Source organism: Cervus elaphus, chromosome 24 (genome assembly GCF_910594005.1).
Source record: "Cervus elaphus chromosome 24, mCerEla1.1, whole genome shotgun sequence".
Taxonomy (NCBI): domain Eukaryota; kingdom Metazoa; phylum Chordata; class Mammalia; order Artiodactyla; family Cervidae; genus Cervus; species Cervus elaphus.
The window spans coordinates 29585710-29599632 of NC_057838.1; the positions used below are offsets into that span (position 1 = coordinate 29585710).

General features: G+C 39.9%; 1 long non-coding RNA gene across 1 annotated transcript in view; it reads left to right on the forward strand.

Moving 5' to 3' along the window:
- LOC122682816 overlaps positions 1-13923 on the forward strand; it is a 57374-nt gene that overhangs the window by 634 nt on the left and 42817 nt on the right. The window contains exon 2 of the long non-coding RNA XR_006337528.1: positions 8887-9018. This is a non-coding gene — a long non-coding RNA (uncharacterized LOC122682816). The remainder of the gene's footprint in view (positions 1-8886; positions 9019-13923) is intronic.

The following is a 13923-nucleotide window of genomic DNA, read 5'->3' on the forward strand; positions in this document are numbered from 1 at the left end:
TTGTGCCCTGGCCCCTTGCATTAGCAGTGAAGAATCTTAACTGTTAGACCACAAGGGAAGTTCCTAAATATATAGTTTTAACAAGATACTTTAGAAAGAAAATTTTTATAATTCAGCAACAAAAAAAATAGTTCAGTTTAAAAATGGGCAAAAAATCAAGTATTTCCGGAGAAGACACACATATGGTCTATAATCACATGGAAGGATGACCAAGGTCTCTAGTCATTAGGGAAATGCAAAGTAAAGCCACAATGAAATACTGATTTGAGTGGCTAAAGTTTTTAAAAAGAGTACAGGTCCACGTTTCAGTAAGGGTGTGAAGTAATGGAAACAGTTGGGTGTTGCTGGTGGGAATGCAAAATGGTACAGCCACTTTAGAAAACAGTTTGTCGTTTCCTCAAAAAGTTAAGCAGAATTACCATATGGTCCAGCATTTCTAACTGGTATGTGTATTCAAGAAAAGTGAAAACATGTTAAAACAAAAACTTGCACCTGAATGTGCCAGCAGCTTTATTTATAATAACCCCAAAGAGAAAACAACTGGAACACCCCTCAGCTGATAAATAGATAAATGTGATATATCCACACAATACAGTATTATTCAATCATGAAAAAAGGAATGAAGTACTGAAACATGCTACAGGATGGATGAACCTTGAAAACATGCTAAATGAAAACCAGGAATAAGCCACCCCCAAAAAAACCTGTCCCCAAAGACCACAAGTTCCATTTTTATGGTATGTCTATAATAGGCAAATATACAGAGACAGAAAGGTTAGTGGTTGTTTAGGGCTAGGGGAAATGAGGAGGTTAGGAAGTGATAGCTAAAGGGTGTGGGGTTTCTTTGGGGATGTTGAGAATGTTCTAGAATTAGTGATGGTTGCAAAGCACTGTGAGGATGCTAAGAGACACTGCATTGTTCAGTTTAAATTGGTGAATTTTATCTTAAAGGAAACTTTCGTCTCATGGGAACCTCATCATGTGCAAAATTGATACTTCTCTCATAAGAGTTCTTATCAGATTTAAATGAGATTAACATGTTACCAAACATAATTAAAATAGATGGTGCCCTTAAATACAGTGGAAACAAAGCAAGGTTATTAAGTTCTGGCCAGATAGTGTTCCCTACAAAAGGTTGTAAATGTTAAGGCCCATTCTCTTTTTAGAAGGGTAAATTATCAAGTGTTAGAGACAAAATTGCACAAAGTGAGACCTTTTTGACTTAATGAGAGAGATTAAATTATCGAAAAGATTCTTTTCTCTTGATTCAGTGTTACTTAATGCATACCTTTTAAAAAATCGTCTCTCATGAAAGTCACATAGGTGGGGAAAATTACCCTAAGACAATAGCTACTCATAGTGTTAGGTCTGTGGTTTAAACAACAGACTGTTTTGAACATTACATGTTGTGCCCTCTCAGGAACTAAGAATACAGCAATGAATTTTTTTTTTTTTTTTTTTTTTTTAGCTTCTAGTCTATGAAAAAGACAATAAAGAAAAATACATATTACATTCCTATGATGATAAGTATTATGGAGAAAAACTAAACAAGATGGGAGATGAAGAGTGCTAGACGGATGGAGGGGAAACCCTATTTAATATCAGGTGATCAGGAAAACCTCTTTGATAAGGTGACAAAGCAGAGCCTGAAGGAAAGCAAGCCATTTGAGTATCTAGGTGAAGAGCATTCCAGGCTGAGGGCAGAAACATGTTCAACAAGGTTTAGGACTATCCAGCCAAGAGGCCAGCTAGCATGGCCAGGGAGGAGGGGATGAAGGAGAAGATGAGATAGGGTGAGTACATTGTATAGGCCAATGTTTTACACATTATCATCATGATGTAGATTTTAAGAGAATCACTCTAGCTACTACATGGTTCAGTTCAGTTCAGTCACCCAGTCATGGCCCACTCTTTGCAATACCATGGACTGCAGCACACCAGGCTTTCCTGTCCATCACCAATTCCTGGAGCTTACTCAAACTCATTGAGTCAGTGATGCCATCCAACCACCTCATCTTCTTATCGTCCCTTTCTCCTCCTACCTTTTATCTTTCCCAGCATCAGGGTCTGTTCAAATGAGTCAGTTCTTTGACTCGGGGCCAAAGTATTGGAGTTCCAGCTTCAACATCAGTCCTTCAAATGACTTCAGGACTGATTTCTTTTAGGATGGACTGGCTGGATCTCCTTGCAGTCCAAGGACTCTCAAGAGTCTTCTCCAACACCGTAGTTCAAAAGCATCAATTCCTCGATTCTCAGCTTGCTTTATAGTCCAACTCTCACATTCATACATGACTACTGGAAAAACCATAGCTTTGACTAGATGGACCTTTGTTGGCGAAGTAATGTCTCTGCTTTTTAATATGCTGTCTAGATTGCTCATAACTTTTCTTCTAAAGAGCAAGTGTCTTTTAATTTCATGGCTGCAATCACCATCTGCAGTGATTTGGGAGCCCCCCAAGATAAAGTCTCTCACTGTTTCCATTGTTCCCCATCTATTTCCCATGAAGTGATGGGACTGGATGCCATGATCTTAGTTTTCCGAATGTTGAGTTTTAAGCCAGGCTTTTCACTCTCCTCTTTCACTTTCATCAAGAGGCTCTTTAGTTCTTCTTCGCTTTCTCCCATAAGTGTGGTATCATCTGCATATCTGAGGTTATTGATATTTCTCCCAGAAATCTTGATTCCAGCTTGTGCTTCATTCAGTCCAGCATTTCACATGATGTACTCTGCATATAAGTTAAATAAGCAGGGTGACAATATACAGCCTTGATGTACTCCTTTCCCGATTTGGAGCCAGTCTGTTGTTCCATGTCCAGTTCTAACTGTTGCTTCTTGACCTGCATACAGGTTTCTCAGTAGGCAAGTCAGGTGGTCAGGTATCCCTTTTTTTTGTTTGTTTGTTTTTTCCTTTATTTTTATTAGTTGGAGGCTAATTACTTTACAATATTGTAGTGGTTTTTGCCATACATTGACATGAATCAGCCATGGATTTATATGTGTTCCCCATCCTGAACCCCCCTCCCACCTCTCTCCCCATCCCTTCCCTCTAGGTATTCCCATCTCTTTCAGAATTTTCCACAGTTTGTTGTGATCTACACAGTCAAAGGCTTTGGCATAGTCAATAAAGCAGATGTTTTTCTGGAACTCTCTTGCTTTTTTGATGATCCAGTGGATGTTGGCAATTGATCTCTGGTTCCTCTGCCTTTTCTAAATCCAGCTTGAACTTCTGGAAGTTCATGGTTCACATACTGTTGAAGCCTGGCTTGAAGAATTTTGAACATTACTTTGCTAGCGTGTGAGATGAGTGCAATTGTGCGGTAGTTTGAGCATTCTTTGGGCTTGCCTTTCTTTGGGATTGGAATGAAAATGGACGTTTTCCAGTCCTGTGGCCACTGCTGAGTTTTCCAAATTTGCTGGCATATTGAGTGCAGCACTTTCACAGCATCATCTTTCAGGATTTGAAATAGCTCAACTGGAATTCCATCACCTCCACTAGCTTTGTAGTGATGATTCCTAAGGCCCACTTGACTTCACATTCCAGGATGTTTGGCTCTAGGTGAGTGATCACACCAGTGTGGTTGTCTGGGTCATGAAGATCTTTTTTGTACAGTTCTTCTGTGTATTCTTGCCATCTTTCTTAATATCTTCTGTTTCTCTTAGGTACATACAATTTCTGTACTTTATTGTGAACATTTTTGCATGAAATGTTCCCTTGGTATCTCTAATTTTCTTAAGGAGATTTCTAATCTTTCCCATTCTATTGTTTTCCTCTATTTCTTTACATTGATCACTGAGGAAGACTTTCTTGTCTGTCCTTGCTATTCTTTGGAACACTGCATTCAAATGGATATATCTTTTCTTTTCTCCTTTGCCTTTCCCTTCTCTTCTTTTCACAGCTATTCGTAAGGCCTCCTCAGACAACCATTTTGCCTTTTTTGCATTTCGTTTTCTTGGGGATGGTCTTGATCACTGCCTCCTGTACAATTACACAAACCTCTGTGCATAGTTCTCCAGGCACTCTGTCTATCAGATCTAATCCCTTGCATCTGTTTGTCTCTTTCACTGTATAATCATAAGGGATTTGATTTAAGTCATACCTGAATGGTCTAGTGGTTTTCCCTACTTTCTTCAATATAAGTCCAAATTTGGCTATAAGGAGTTCTTGATCTGAGCCACAGTCAGCTCCTGGTCTTGTTTTTGCTGACTGTATAGAGTTTCTTCATCTTTGGCTGCAAAGAATATAATCAATCTGATTTCTGTGTATCTGTAGGAGAATGGTAGAGGGCAGGAATGGAAGCAGTCCTCGGGCCATTTCAGTGGTCTCAGTGAGAGAGAATGATGACCCAAACTAGGATATCAGTGGTGTTAGGGATGAGTGTGGTGAAAATTAGATTCTGGTGTATTTTGAAGGATGACCTGTCATTGGTTATGAATTGACTGTGGGTTTGAAAACAAGGTAAAAAGCAGGAAGTTTAAGGGTGAGGTTGAGCAGATTTTGCTGATCTGAAGTGCCCATATTCTGCTGGGGGATGAATGCTCAAGAGTTCCAGCTAAAATGCTACAGAGGAGATAAAAATGGACACATTTGCTCTTTAGAGTTCTTACTCTCATTTATTGCAACAAGTAATAGTATTTTAGTTTATATCAGAAAAACGCTGATGAAGTGCCCTGATAACAAATGAACTGCTGTGAAAATACTAAGTGTGTCCTTGCTTGAAAAGTCCAATTAAAAAAAAATATTTATGTGTTTATTTGACTGCTCCAAGTCTTAGTTGTAGCATGGGGGATCTAGTTCTCCGACCAGGGATTGAACCGTGGCCCCCTGCATTGGGAGCAGAGTCTTAGCCACTGGACCACCAGGGAAGTCCTGAAAATGCCAGTTTTGAATAAATAACATTTACTTGTAGAAATTGAAACCTCTAATTTCCTTCCAATTGATAGTTGTTTTATAGGAAACTAAAGTGACTCCTAAGTAAATAAGCACATGGTTAAATTTAATGATTCCTATCAGATATAGTGATGCAGATTACAAACTGCGTGGTAGTTGCTCCCATAAACATAGACATCTATTTTACCCTAATAAATGTCTATCCTTGCCAATTCTTTTTTTTTTTTTTTTTCATCCTTACCAATTCTTGATTCCCCATACTAAAGGCGAGGGTTTTATCAGCATTCCTGGCCTTTCCTGTACTCATTTTGTACATTTCTCTACCTTTCTTCTTTATAGTTCCCAACCTATTTTGTTAGGATTCCACTTGGCAGGTTAGATTTCTGTGGGGATGTGATTGAAAGAAAGGATGCCCCTACTCCTGCTTCTCACTCAAGAAGCTACTGAAATTCCATCTTTCCCACGAAAATCTTTTGGTACCTCACTGGAAAGTTAATGATGTTTCTACAATCCTATATATTAACGAAAAAATACGATAGACTCGGAGTCCATGAACTCCTAACCCAACAGACCTTTGGTCTGTCAGGTGATGACAACTAGAGAGGAGAACAATCAGCTTTGGCCGTGCCCTAAACAAGATGAGATTTATTTACTTTTCCCATGCGCTCTCAAGCCAAAGACTATAAAACTGCTTTGTTATACAACTCCTGTGAGAACTCTCTGATAGAATTAGTGATATCACAGTGAATTTTCAAAAGAATGTACTTGAAATTTATTGTTCATCTTGAACTTCCTATGGATAAGTTACCTTTATTTAAAAGCAACTCATTCATTTTGAAAGGAACTGTATGTTGGCTGTAATTTGAGATTGGAAGCAGAAAGGAGAAGAGCTGAGGAGTGGGACACCCCTGCCACCTAGTGGTCATTCTGAAACATGTCAGTTCTTTCAAAGCACGGACAGCTGGAAAGGAACTGAGTTGGTAAAGGAAACATCCGGCGAACGGTCTGAACTGGGGAAACTTCCATCCCCTCCTCCCTTGTTAGAAAGGGATGTTCATGAGTCTTTTTAAATAGTCACCGATAAAACAAGGTATTAACAGAATTAGTCCCTGAGAGCTGTTCTTCCTTTGTGTGTTCAGAAGAATTAGCAGAGCACTGACAAACGGCAAATGTTGTTAGGTAAACATGGACTATCACCAAATCTCTAGTATGAAGTAGCAGCTCCAGAAGGAAGCTGGAAGTGCAACAAGTGAGCAGAGAGGGACTGCAGTGATGCAGGACCCTCCATGGTGGTCACTGCAGCAGCAACACGGGTCCAGGGGCAGAGCGGAATTAGAAGCAAGGCCGGTGGGGACAATGATGATGAAGTCACATAGACTCAGGATCAGCAACAGCCCTGGAGACCATGGTCTTGGGACTGTGGAACTGGCTAATTCAGGATAAACTCAGAAAATCATAAAAATAGTTTTTATGAAGCACATACTCTATCCAGGCAGTGCTTTACGCGCGTTATCTCATAATAGCACTGTAGAGTAGATATTGTTGCCCTGTTCTGCTCTTCTACCAGCCACTCATACTTCTACTCTACTTCTTTCCTCTACTCATTGTGTACATTTCTCTTTTTTCTTTATGGTTCTCAACCTATTTTGTTAGGATTCCACTTGGCAGGTTAGATTTCTGTGGGGATGTGATTGAAAGAAAGGATGCCCCTACTCCTCCTCCTCACTCAAGAAACTACTGAAATTCGATCTTTCCCAAGAAAACCTTTTGGGACCCCACTGGAAAGAGACTGGTGTGTCTACAATCCTATATATTAACGAAAAAATATGATAGACTAGGAGTCCATGAACTCATTCAGCTGGGACACTGGCTCCCTGGTGCCTCTTTCTCCATGTGGTCTGTTACCAATTTCCCTAAAGTGTGACATGAGTGGTCCAAGAAAGCAAAAGTGGAAGCTGCCAGGCCTCGTAAGACCTAATTAACTAGCCCAAAGTCACAGAACTAGTGAAACTTAGAGCCAAGGCAGTTTGATCTGAGTTTACACTCTTCATTACCATGTTCTCCCGCTTCCCTAAGGGAGAGAAAACGTGGGGTTCAACTCCTCTAATGCTACTGACTATTGTATTGAGGGATAGTTGTGCATTTGAGCTCTAAAGGTGGTTAAGATCTGGTTTTAGATCTGCCACCTACTTGTAGGAAGACACTTAACCTTTCAGGAACTAATTTTCCTTCATTGTAAACTAGGGGAGAGATAAAATGGTGACTGTTTCATAAGTTGCTGTTGAAGATTCATTGAGATAATATACAATTTTTGACATGTGGCAAATGAGATGGCTTTCCTGCACAATGGTTGCCAGCACTTCTAATTGTTGTAAGGATCACTACTCCTCCCAACAAGAGATGGAATCTATTTCCCTTCCCCTAGAATCTTGTTGGGCTTCTGACTTGCTTTGACCAGTAGAATGTGGCAGATGTGTCTTTGAATGTGGCCAGTTCCAAGCCTAGGTCTTACGAGGCCTGGCAGCTTCCACTTCTGCTTTCTTGGACCACTCATGTCACTCTTTAGGGAAACTGGTAAGAGACCACATGGAGAAAGAGGTACCAGGGAGCCAGTGTCCCAGCTCAATAGCAAGTGTCCCAGCCACGCAAGTGAGCCATTGGGACCTTAACTAACCTGCCAACCTATAGAATCATGAGAAAAAAATAATTCACTGTGAAACTACCAAGTTTTGGGATAGTTTGTTATGCAGCAAGCAGAAAGTCCTCAATAAATGACATCTATGAGGGATTCAACCAAATGTCTGGTTTATCTTTTCTTGGGTCACTGTTTGTTTTTTTCCCCTCCTTTCACTGGAACAGGCTGAGAAAAGCATGAGTTTTATGTGCAGGTGAATGTTGCTTATTACAGGTATATCTTGTATTTTTATTAAAACAATATTGCTGGATATCTACTCAGGAAGACTTTGTTAGCGTTTCAGATTGCTATATATATCTGAAATAATGTAGAAGCATATATCTTCAAACATTTACAATTAGGACTTTTCACTAATTGGTTATGGTGGGACCTTCCAAAACCTTAATACTGGAGGAGTTGAGACATGAATAGAGACCTGTCCTCTTAATCTAGCATCTGAAAGCCTTGAGAAGAATACTGCACTCTGACCCTTATCCTCTTTATATCTCTTTCCCTAAATTCTTTTTTTCTGTCCCTTTGTGTCTTTCTGTCTAAACTCTCCTTTTCTGTCCCTTCTTACATGCCTTTCTTATCTCTTTTCTTTATTTAATGATTATGTAAGATCTTCCCTACTGAAATGTAAGTTCAAAGAGGGAGATTTTTACCTATTTTGTTCTCTACAGAACATTCTTTACTTAGAACAATGCCTCGCACACAGAAGGTGTGCCACAAATGTGTGTTGAATGAATTAAATAAGGCATGTAAAAGCACTTAGAATAGTGTCCAGCATAGGGTAGGTGATGATGAATAAATACAACCTATGACAATTCAGTAGTGTAACACATGAAATCATTCACATTTATCTTTTAAATGTTCTGTTATTTTTGTTCTTTCCTCACTTTTCTTTCCACTTTATCCCTTCTTTTCTTTTTCTTTCATTGCATTTATCCTCCTGCCCTTACTTGTAGCCTGTCAGTGACTCTCACTGGTAATGTTTCACCCTACCTTAGAGGATGGGCAGAGAAAAGTTTTGGAACTTTGTCTTAGATGATAAGTAACTGACTTAAGAGCACACATAAAATTCTGCTGTTGAGGTGAGTTAAATTCTTGTATTACTGGATATTTTAACTATAGGCCTAGATAATGGAAAACAACCAGCTTATTAAGTTATAGTCTAACAAATGCCTGACTGTACACGTTTCTGGGTGTGTGGGTGTTTCTAGTGCCTTTTGGTGAGTAACTGCTACTCTTGGCAGTAGAGGTGTGAGCAGAATCAAGCAGAATTGATTTAGCTAATTTTCTCTTCCCCTCTTTCTCCATAAAGGAGTGGAAATGTACTGCCACGTGTTGTGGAGCATTCTTTCTCAGGCTGGTAACATTACAGAATTCCTGTTGAAATGCAAGCTGGACTGGTGGATACCAGATTTTCAAATCTTCTCATGAGCTGTTTGTCAAGGTAAATCCTATATATTTTAAAATCATAGGGAAGCTTTGAACCTATCATCAGACCCAGTTATACAAATGTCTCTGTCTCCTCCAATAATCACTCGTGTAGGAAGATCTCTCTCTTCTTTCCTGCTAGTCTTTCAAATTCAAAGCAGAAGTTTCATGAATCTGTAGGCCAGCGGCTGGATAGCTTGAGCTGAGTACAAAACAGCATTGGTGCAGTTCTCAACACAACCTCGTTTTTGTTTCTGTTAGGCTAATAGGTGGTTCAGACCTCTTAGTCCTGCTAGTGCTTAATAGAGCCTTGTATGTATAGATATTAATATATGTATATACATATAAATGGGCTTCGCTTGTGGCTCAGCAGTAAAGAATCTCCCTGCCAATAATGGAGACATGGGTTTGATCCCTGGATTGGGAAGATCCCCTGGAGAAGGAAATGGTAATGCACTCCAGTATTGCCTGGGAAATCCCACGGACAGAGGAACCTGGCCAGGTGCAGTCCATGGGGTCACAAAGAGCTGAAGATGACTTAGCGACTAAATGACAACAATACATATATACATATGTGTATATATATTCATATAATATATTTCCTACATATATTCTGTTACATAAGACCACTGTTTTAAAAATCGGGAGTTTGAAAGGAGAAAGGGTGAGTCTGTGAAACTCCTATCATTTTTTTCTCAAAACTGCTTTTAGCCACTCTGTTTTCTTTCCTACCTCAAATATCTGTTCATCTTATAGGTAGTAATTTACCAGGCCTCTTTACTAGGTTAACCAACCCAATAAATTAACCTAGACTCAGGGTAGTGAGATTTTGAGGCATTCAGACCCATGATTTGCAAACACGTTAATTGGCACAAAAGACCCATAATACACCCAACTCTTCCATTCCACTTCTTGTGGGAAAAGAGTTTGATAATAGCAAAGAACTAGGGAGGAACAAGATAGCTACACCAAATGGCAACATCATAACGTTTATGCATGAACTACATGGTGAAACCAGAAAAACAGCTACATTTGACCCATGAAATAACACATACAAGAAGGACTGTATTGAAACTTAAGACACTGTTAAGTCTTCTTAGTGAAGTCGCTCAGTCATGTCCGACTCTTTGCGACCCTATGGACTGTAGCCTACCAGGCTCCTCCATCCATGGGTTAGCCCCCCTCAAAATCATTCTTCTTGAAAACTATAGTAATTTCAGTAATCTATATTGTCACATGCATGGCAGGAAATTTGTGTCATTGCCAAACTTTGTGTGGCAGTCAAAGTTTTTGATAATGGGCAGCACTGCACTTTTATTTTTTTTGAAGACTATAAAATTTTAATCACTCTTAATAATTAACAAAGGAAGCTATTAAGTACTTAGTCATATATGGAAATGAAAGTCCCTGGCCTTGCATGGCATTTGCTCTAAGAGTTGAAGAAAGAACTTTCATATTTTGACCTCTTTATGTTTCATCAGGAAGACTCTAGTGGGCTACAGCTAAGAAACTTGCTGGCCCAAATGACCACAACAGCTTTATTTCTGAGCCTTCTCTGGTCTGTATTTTTGAACCTGTAACTTTCAAGTCTTTTTGTAATGATCTGATTTCTACTTTAAAATGACAACTCTATGGTGGAAATATAATAAATGAATATAACCTTTCCAGGGAGTATTTGGCAGAAATTCAAAGTCTTAAAAATATGCATCCCCACTGACCTGACAATTCTACTCCAAAAGAGATACTTATGATATGAACAAAGACGTGTGTACAAAGATGTTTATTATAGCATCTTTTAAAAATATTTTTGTATTAGATAATTTTATACTAGAAACTTTCACAACTCTAATTTTATTTATTTATTTATTTTCATAACATTAGTTTTAAAAAGTAGGGCATTATAAAGTATGTATTGTATAATCATTTTTATCTAAAGATTTATATTTATAGAAAATGGACAGAGGTATATATAATGTGATGTTAACAGTGATTATCTTTTTTGTGTTATTACAGACTCTTTTAAAATGTACACAATAAACATGTATTAATTCTGTAATAAGAAAAAACTACTTAAACATATGTAAAATTAAAGAACATCCCTTTGGCAGCAGTAGTTGTAAGAATATGAATGAGGGAGATTGCATGAGAGCTTATTGCAGTGAATCAGGCAAAAGACAATGTAAAGAATATGGCAGTACAGATAGAGAAGGAAAAACTTACTGAAGACATATTCAGTAGTCCTCTGAGAACTATAAACATACCACACCTCCCAGTCAGTAATATCACTGATCTTTTAAAAGAGCCAACATGAAAAATAAAATAAAATAAAAGAGCCAACATGATTCATCTGTATCTTTATGTGCTGTGTGCTCAGTCACTTCAGCCGTGTCCGACTCCTTGCGACCCCATGGACCATAGCCCACCAGGTTCCTCTGTTCATGGGATTTTCCCAGCAGGAATACTGGAATGGGTTGCATTTTGTTCTCCAAAGGATCTTCCCTATATCCTTATAGCACCTTCTAATATGCATTTAAAGAAACTCAGAGCCATCTCGGATGATAAGGTTTTGGTTTTCTGACTTGTTCAGCTGGGCTGATGGAGAACCAGTTGACTAAGAAAGAGAATTAAGAGGAGGACTGGATTGTGGAAGGAGAAAATCAATCGAGTTTTGGACGTGTGGAGTTTGCGGGATTTTGGGGACATGTACTAAGCTGTGGTACACGAATCTAAAGCTCATTTCTGGTTAGGAGATAACAGAATTAGGGATCATCAGTAAATGAATGCTTGTTGAAACCAGATGGCTACTAAGGTTACCTGTAGAGTGAACAGTGAGAAAAGGGCTGAGCAGGGAACCTTGTGGAACCATAACAGTTCAGGGCAGGAGGAGGAAGAGGAGATCCCTGAGAAGACTGAGGAGTGGTGAGCTAGGCCAGCCTATAGTAGAGTGGTTCAAAGCCTATTACAGGTTCAAAGCCTGGCAAGAATGACCAGTTGGACAGGTTCAAGATTGCTTTCATTTTAGCTTACTCCCTAATGTGCAAGCAAACACTGAATGAATAGATGCTGGGGTTTCTTCTGCTCCTCATGGAGTTTTTTGACCAGAGTTCAGGGGTCAGTGCTGTCTCTCTGAAGTCTGATCTGCCCCTCACTGCTCTTCAGGCTGGGGAGGGGGCCGACAGCCCTCAAGGATCCAGGTATTACTACTAAAGGTAATTGCTCGCTGTTCACAGGCACTTCCTCGTGTGTTCTGCCTTCTCACTGCCTCTTAGCCTCTTCTTACTGCCATGCAGGCTTGGCTGTATCATTCCAAAAGTGGCCAGAGGTGTTCGGAGGGAAAAGGCAGTTAAGGGAGGGGAGAATTTCAAGAAAGGAATTGTCAACAATATCAGACGTCAGCGAGGTGAAGTAATATACTGCTGCTGCTGCTGCTAAGTCACTTCAGTCGTGTCTGACTCTGTGTGATCCCATAGACCGCAGCCCATCAGACTCCGCAGTCCCTGGGATTCTCCAGGCAAGAACACTTCTTGCCATTTCCTTCTCCAATGCCATTTCCTTCTCCAATGCATGAAAGTAAAAAGTGAAAGTGAAGTCGCTCAGTCGTGTCCGACTTCTAGCGACCCCATGGACTGCAGCCTACCAGGCTCCTCCATCCATGGGATTTTCCAAGCAAGAGTACTGGAGTGGGGTGCCATTGCCTTCTCCGAGTAATATACTACATTTGGCAATTTAGGGCTATTTGCGACCATATACATAGGGTACTGCCAAGCTCAGTTTCCCATGAAAATAATTTTCAGTCTCATGAAATATAATCCAAATATTTATTTTAGATATAGTATTTTGTTATGGCAGCCTGAGATGACTAAGACATCCACCCTGCCAGATTCCCTCCTTTATGATGATTTTCTCTTAGTGCCCTATTGTCCCTTCTAACAGTTGGGCCTTTTTAAAGGAACTAAAAGGTCCATCATGCAGATTGTAGCATATTCCATTTGTGGGCTGTGTTCAACATCTTTTCCATGGGGCTATTGTGTCCCATGCACATCCAGGAATGCAGCTGGGACAATTTCATAGTCCCGAAACCTTCCTAACAGGTGAGACGACTACGGGATGTTGGTCTTCTCCGAGTGTACAGTGGACTTCTAGGTGACTCACATCTATCAGGGCATCCCTGACTCATGGAACGCTCTTGCCCTTAAGTGGCAGAGTAAAATAAACACATTCAGATAGAAAATGTGAATCTGCAGCAATAAATTAAAAGTCCTGGATTTTGTAAAGCAGGCCATTTGTCAGAGGCTATAATGCTTAGACTCTCCTGCAAGGGATGAGCCAACTCCACTCTTATATTTGTTGGCTCAGCTTCATTTGGGGCCCCAAACTGAAGCAGTATAAATATCCATATCTTTTTACATCTGTCATTGTTTGTTATTTGGTTTTCCATCTGTCCTGCTCTGGATCAAGAGGAGGAAGAGAAGACAGAGGGAACTAGTGAACTCTTTAGAGGAATAGTGCCAAATATTAAATCCATAAACAAAATAGATTGAACCAGAAAGAATGAGTCAGAGACGAATGAAGCATGAAAGCAGGGAGTGTCAAACTGGGAAAATATCACCTTAAAGTGCTGACTGAATGCTCCTGCTGTATTTGTGATTGGCCCTGTACTTCTGATCAGCACAACTAGGTTCCTGTACTCCTTGCGCCTCACTGCCCTGTTGAGTGCATTTCCATTGTTTCCTCATATTGAGCCCTTAGATTCATTTATATAATGCAGGCTGATGACCCATGATGAGATGGTCCTTTCCTCTGCTGATAATGATCCTGTCACACCAGGTTCCTGTTTCACTGGAGTGTGAAGAGAGTTAGGCTGATTGATTGAGACCAAGCTGGAGTGAAATAAGGATTTCACTAGAGAGTCCCTTGGTCT